Source organism: Spinacia oleracea, chromosome 1 (genome assembly GCF_020520425.1).
Source record: "Spinacia oleracea cultivar Varoflay chromosome 1, BTI_SOV_V1, whole genome shotgun sequence".
In the NCBI taxonomy this organism is placed as follows: domain Eukaryota; kingdom Viridiplantae; phylum Streptophyta; class Magnoliopsida; order Caryophyllales; family Amaranthaceae; genus Spinacia; species Spinacia oleracea.
The window spans coordinates 57,870,887-57,876,366 of NC_079487.1; the positions used below are offsets into that span (position 1 = coordinate 57,870,887).

The following is a 5,480-nucleotide window of genomic DNA, read 5'->3' on the forward strand; positions in this document are numbered from 1 at the left end:
CCACAAACATACACGGGCAATTAGGCGTCGTGATTAAAAGGTGGTAACATAAGTTCTAAACCATATGTAATGCTTGCAAAACTGAATCAATGATTAGTTTCCAAGTTCTCAGTTGAAAGATGTATCTCCCACATCTCTGTGAACTGGTTGGAGTATTCCATAAGGGAATCATCATTTTAAAATCTACATAATTGAAATGAATTCATTATTGCCTAAGAAGCAATAAAAGGGAATTGTTTCTAGTGGGAGTTCTTCAATGAACTCAGGTTGATCACAAGTCTGATATCTGGATGATTTTCTATTTTAAATATGAGAATCATTCTAAAAGAAATGAAAGACTAGATCATTCTATAAACAAATTCAAAGATATTTTCATCTTACAATGAAAGGCTTTCGATAGAAAACACTACTAGAAATATGGCCTATTGCAACGCTACAAAAGGCAACAGTTTTTATACAGTTGTAATAAGTGGTCTATAACAACGCTCTTCAAATAAATAAGATATCTAGAATTCAATTTAGTAAAACTGTTGCAATAGTCAAGAGAAGGCAACAGTTTTTATATTCCATTTTATTTCCCTTGGATAAAGCAACAGTTTCTACGAGTCAAAAGACTTTATTTACATTAGCCCGTGGAATTCTATTTCCCCCAAAACCCTAAAAACCAAAAACCCTTAAATCCCTTTCTCCTTCGTTTTCCATCTAAACTCCATATTCATCTACCTCAAATTACCGCCTGAACATTTAAATTATCCAACCTCAAATTGGCTTTAATTTTTCATTGAAATTCATGTACATCTTCAGTAATATGTTTTATACTTGTATCTAGGGTTTCGGATTGCGAGGGGGAAAATTCTAGAGTACGGGCTACTGCACTCATCGTTAATTTCGTCTTTGTGGTAAATCTCTTAAAATTAATTTCATTTAAAATTTTTCTATTTTTAACCATAAGTACTTTGATTTCGTCTTGGTGTTTGTGATTTTTTTTCTTTTCATGATGCTGCTCTCCTCGGCACAATTTGTTTCCAAATTCCAATTTAGATCATTTGTTCAATCCTCATATTATTTTTATAACATTTTTGCTATAATATTTTCTTTTGATGATTCATATATGTTGTTCATATTAAAATGACAAAATCGACATTCCTTTTGAGTACCGATTAGGAAACCAAGACTAGAAAGTAGAAAACCCAATCGAATGTCTTTGTATTATAGGTTTTGGGAAGGAATCATTATTAACAACTATATCTACTCTCAAATTACAAATATTTGTAACATAATGTCATTGTCAAATGTAATATACTGCTAAATTCACTATAGTCCATAAAAACTATTGGTGCAGTATCTTTGGATGTCTGCATTTCTTGAGTGTTGGTTATTGGCTTTGTGCCATGATTAGCTTGAATTCGACATGAATCTCTTTCATTTTCTCACCTTCGTATTTTCAAGTGTTTTTCCATTAGATACTTTACATAGTGTGGGTTGTGGATATGGTGAAGATAGATGGAAACCATAGAGGGTGGAAAGTGGTCCTGCATTATATCATTATACCTTAACAACTACTCCCTCCATCCCAAAATTATAGTCTTGTATTCTAAATTGGGCGTCCCAAATTTATAGTCCTGTTTCTAATTTTGGCTACTAAGGTCCCCACTTTCTCATGTACTATATTAATTTAAAATGCATTGAAAACCCCACCCATGTACTATATTCCACTATCCTATGTACTATATTCTATTTCACATGTACTTTATTCTACTTTTCCATACAATTCAATCATAATTTGTACTTTATTCCACTTTTTATGTACTATATTCCATTTTTCTTAAAATCCATGTTTTTGGTCAAACGGGACTATAATTATAGGACGGAGGGAGTAGAAGTATTTAGGTACAAGACAAGCATTTCATAGAGAAGGGCTTCATGGCATATGTTAAATTGTTCAAACCTCTTTATGCATCTTAGCTCTAATTGCGCAGTTATCCTTTTTTTATTGCAACTAATATTTACTCTAAGTTATGCAGTTGCATCTATAGTTTATCTTCTATGGCTTTGCCCTCAATTTTGATGGGTCTGTTGTGAACCATGTTTCTTTAGGAGAAATACGATATCTCATATGTTTCAGGTATTAAATGATTGTGTGCATGATTAAGTATTTGATTATATAACACTTGCTAGAGGGAAGCAAAAATTCTCTATCTTCAATGGGTCTTATGAATTTTGTTTTCTTATATACTTACTTCGTATATAAAAATTTTAGAGATTTAATTTTTCTGGTGGTATTTTTCTTCTTTATTTGTAAGAATGATGTCTTCTAATTATATTAACTTTGTTGCAGAATCACACTTTCACTAGTAAGTAATTGATTGAAGATATTATGAGATTCAATGAGCATAAAATGTGTACTATGCAATGAGCCTAAAGTGTATGTTTCCAAGGTTGTTTCAATTTTATGATAACAAGTTTCCTTATATGTTTTACAACTTGTGCGATTTGTTCATTTATTTATATTATATCCTTTTTTATCACTTAGCTAACACTAAATGAAAGAGAACGCACCTGGTGTAGCAACAAAATATTGTCCCTTGAGTATTTTACTAGTGAAAGCTATTCACGTTGTTCTTCTAAGTTCTTTTCATTTTGACAAATAAATTCTTAGTTGATTCTGATACATTTAACCCAATTAATCAATGTGTAATTTTTCAGAAGTGCGAGGATGATCTCACGAAATATAAAGTATGATTTTGTTTACTTTTGTGTATCTTCTTTTTGTTTATGTTCTGTAGCTTAATTGTCTGTCAAATGTTAACCCTTACTGTTTTCTACTAGCTATTTGATCTTCTATGTATCTTACTTTTCTAGATATTTGATGAAACTCGTTTCTTATGATGTTTCATTTTGTTTATAATAGCCTTTTAATTTGGTGCTACATAAATCATTTGAGAGATGTCAAGAACTTCTGGAAAAGTTCTTTTTAAGTGTAAAAGGAATTCAAGGGCAATTCTAATAAACTCTCATACTAGATTAAAATTATTTATTTGAGACTTAATCCAGCAAACTTGGGCTGCGATCTTTCAAAATACTTATGTTCTGTAAGTACAACTTCTGGTTTGTTAGCTCCGATGTCTTTCTTCTTCGTTCCTTCGAACTTCCTCCCGTTCGACTAAATTTCACGTTAAAACCCTGTAAAGTGGAGGATCCATAGCAAAAGAGTATCGAAAAATGGTGGAGGAAGTGAAAATTTCTATGAGATTATTAGATTTAGTACACGTATTTCTCTTAATCCATTCCAGATTCAACCAGGCCTGAAAAACTACTCGATCACAAAATCAGACAAGGAATTGGGAGAAAAGGAAACCCCTTTACCTGCCCCAATTTAGAATTCAATTTGTCACTATAATGCAAAATATATTCAGTAGATACCACAGGTACAAACACTAGTAACATGGAATTTAAATTTCTGATTTTCTTTGAAAGCTATTGTGTTGGTAAAATCGCAGATTTCCATCTTGATGTGATAGCTTCGTTACTTGTACAACTACTCCAAAAAGAGCCTAGCTTGACCCTGGAAATGATTGCAAAAGCTATAGTGTGAACTGCTACAAATGGTACATAACATATAGGTTTCATGCATACTGGTATGTTTTCTAATCCATATTATTACAGTATTTGTTCTTTTGGCATTGTAACTATTACATGAGACTTGGTTGTAAGAGCTCAACAAATAAATAGAGCTAACTGTGCATCCTTGAGCTATTATTATGCATATGACAACTATGAGAAGAGATTGAAACGTCGGCCAAAGGGAGTGCCTGAAGCACATTTCAAAACACTTCTTTCTTATTGGGAGACTAATGCAACAAAGGTAGGTTTGAAGCATAATATATTCTTATGATGTTGAATTATTTCCATGTCTAATTTATATTTCTTTTGCTGTTAGAAAAACAAGTTTGCAGAATTCGGAAAATCGCAAAGAGCTCATATTTTGAGAAGAATTGTTTGGTTTGCTCTCAATTAACAGCCTGATCTTGTGGCACAAGTATTATCGTTGTTGTAGTCATCTCTCAGTAGAACTCATAAGTCATAACCACTTTTGTTGATGAGAATCTGTTACCTTTCCTGAGTTATGCCATATTCCTCGTTCTCGTCATAGTTCAGTTAATTTCTAATGCTTACTTCCAGTCTTTTCTGTTTTTGATGTTGCAGTTGAATGTTGAATATCATTTTCCCTGCGATCCAAAATACTTCGACATCAGCAACTAAAGGTGCCTCGATTTGTCTTGTACATAACCCACCTTGTACATTTGAACTCTACTGAAAGCAGAGCCATTATTCTACAACATCTGTACAATACTTTCATTTTTAGTATTCTATTTTGTGCAGTTATGTTCCTAAGTACTTAGTAGATATCATCACTCATTTGTTAGTCTGCAACAATTTTGTTGGTTCTGGTGGAGTTGTTTATTCTGGTTGTGAGTTTGCAGTGTGTTACCAAGTAGCAGATTTTGATCTGCTAGTAGTTTATTAGTTCCGCAAGGGTGGATATTTAGTTCCAGTTAGCAAATTCTGATATGCTAGTAGTAGTTCAGATTCCGATCTGCTGCTTGTTGTTCAGTTTTGTAAGGCTGTGGTGTGCTACTTGTTTTTCAATTCTGTAAGGCTGTGGTGTGCTGCTTGTTGTTCGGTTATGTAAGGCTCTGATTCTGATCTGCTTCTTGTTGTTATATTCAGTTCCAGTTAACATATTTGTTTTGTTTAGGCGCGCTCGGGAGGTGGGTTAGGTTCAGCCCTTCATGTGCAGTTGTGCTGCTTGTTTGTGTTTCTTCCCATGCAGATGTGTTGTGTGGTTTACATCTATTTTTTTGCAGAATTGATTATATTATTTCATTTGATTACATTCATTAGTTTTCCTATTATATTGACTATTATTTTTCTTTTTACAGGATGATAATAGAAGGAGAATGGTAGATAAAAGGATGGCTGGAAGGGCATAGATTGATTTTAGACAACTAAATTATATACTTGATTGGTTTTAGATTGCTTTCATTAGTAAATTATATATTAGTTCTTTTTAGGGATTCATTAGTTTTCTTAATTGATGTATTTATATTATAATGTACAATGGTTTTTGTTATTAGAATGATTGTTGTGGATATTTTATTTTAATAATAAGTAAAACTTAATTTGAAATAAATATTTTCTATTTGTAGTAGTTCGATATTTTGGTATAACATTTTCATGTTAATGAGCTACTAAATAAACGCGTATGAAACTGTTGCTATAATTTCACGTTAAAGTGTCGCAATAGTTGTCCCAAGAAACGTTGCTATAGACTCATGGAAAAGTGTCGCAATAGCGGTATCAAGAAATGTTGCTATTGACTACAAAGTGTTGCAATATTAGAGCAATAAACGTTGTCATAGACTGTTGATAGTGCTGCTTTAGATAATAAAAATGTTAGCCTAGACACTAAAACCGTT

The 5,480-nt window shown here is 32.4% G+C and overlaps 1 long non-coding RNA gene across 2 annotated transcripts; it reads left to right on the forward strand.

Moving 5' to 3' along the window:
- Positions 1 to 905: 905 nt before the first annotated feature.
- Positions 906 to 5,178, forward strand: LOC130470502 (uncharacterized). 2 transcript variants are annotated; one of them, XR_008930984.1, is made up of 2 exons: positions 906 to 4,846; positions 4,944 to 5,178. It is a non-coding gene; the product is annotated as an uncharacterized lncRNA (long non-coding RNA). The 2 variants fall into 2 exon arrangements; XR_008930982.1 differs by having other exon boundaries at positions 906 to 4,265.
- Positions 5,179 to 5,480: the final 302 nt, after the last annotated feature.